Source organism: Penaeus vannamei, chromosome 8 (genome assembly GCF_042767895.1).
Source record: "Penaeus vannamei isolate JL-2024 chromosome 8, ASM4276789v1, whole genome shotgun sequence".
Taxonomy (NCBI): Eukaryota; Metazoa; Arthropoda; class Malacostraca; order Decapoda; family Penaeidae; genus Penaeus; species Penaeus vannamei.
The window spans coordinates 38300302-38302103 of NC_091556.1; positions in this window are offsets into that span (position 1 = coordinate 38300302).

The following is a 1802-nucleotide window of genomic DNA, read 5'->3' on the forward strand; positions in this document are numbered from 1 at the left end:
TTATGGATGATTAGGTTTCATCAAATGAGATATAGGAAAAAAAATAATATGATTTGTACTTGCGATTAAAAAAAAAAAACGATGGGATTTCAATTAATAACCGCTTTGTATCACATAAAGAGGCAACACACACACACACACACACACACACACACACACACACACACACACACACACACACACACACACACACACACACACACACACACACACACACACGACACACAGGACAACCGCATAACATCTCCGATCCCTCCGATCTATATATAACGCCGGCCACCCAGCATACAATAAATCTAAATAGATATATGAGAAAAGAGCCCATATATGAGTCTACTATCTATCAGCAATCGATCGCCGTCCATCATAACAGCCCAATAACAGCTGTTCTACCGTCCGTGTCTGTCTCCGCATGTGCGTATATTTACCCAAACCTTTCGTTCTTATGTACGTAATATGTGAGTTGCAGGCTTAGAACGGCTCATTAGCGGATGTAGGTAAACACGCATGTGTACACGAATACGCATGTGGCTTACATACATGCGTACACTGATATACAGACACATTCACAAGATACGGTCGCATGATTAGAGACGTACATACGAATCTCGAAAAATTGATAAGTAAAATTGATAGGAATAGAGAGAAGAAAGATATGTTTATACATGTATATGTATATGTATATATATATATGTATATGTATATATATATATATATATATATATATATATATATATATATATATATATATATATATATATATATATATATATATATGTATATATATGTATATATATATATATATATATATATATATATATATATATATATATATGTATATATATATATATATATATATATATATATATATATATATATATATATATATATATATATATATATATATATATATATATATATATATATATATATATATATATATATATATATATACATATATATATATTCATTTATTTATATATATATACACACATATACCTATACATATACATACACATTTATTTATTTATTCATATATACACATATATATATTCAAACTACGCATATAAGCTGTATAACCATAAGTGTCAAATGATACGCTAAAACCTACCCGATATAGTCAGTATGGACATTTATACGTAGTGTTATCAATTAACGACGAGCGGAGGGCAGGGGAGGGGGTAGGAGGGAAGGAGAGAGAGGGGGGGGGCTAAAGGGGGAGGGGGGGGGGATTGATTCAGGTGTCCAGTCACCTGCCCGCCACAGCTGATGCAGATGTTCACAGGCCTAGCTAGCTCACCGAAGGGAAAATATTATGAATAATTATGCCGAAACGTGGACATCAACAGAGAGTAAATACGTGTGTTTACTCTCCCTATCTGTTCGTTAATTCGTATGCGCAATATATAACGAAATAACTAATTTTGTGCGAAAATTGATCGAAATCTTGTTCATGACGATGATGATGGCGGTAATGATAATGATGATAACATTAATTACAGTAATAATAATATTAATGATTGTGATTATAACAAAAATAATGATAACAATAGTAGTAATAAAAACTACAATATGATAAAGGTAGTAATGAGGATAATAATAATAATAATAACAATAATAAGGATGATAATAATAATTACAATGATAGTAATAATAATACGGATAATAATGATTTGATAATAATGCAAAATTGATTAAAAAATAAAATACCACGTTTCCGCTTTCCATCCGATTATTAAAAATCTTTTTAAAAATATCTATGCATTAACTTCTAAAAAACACTAAATAAAAAAAAATTCACT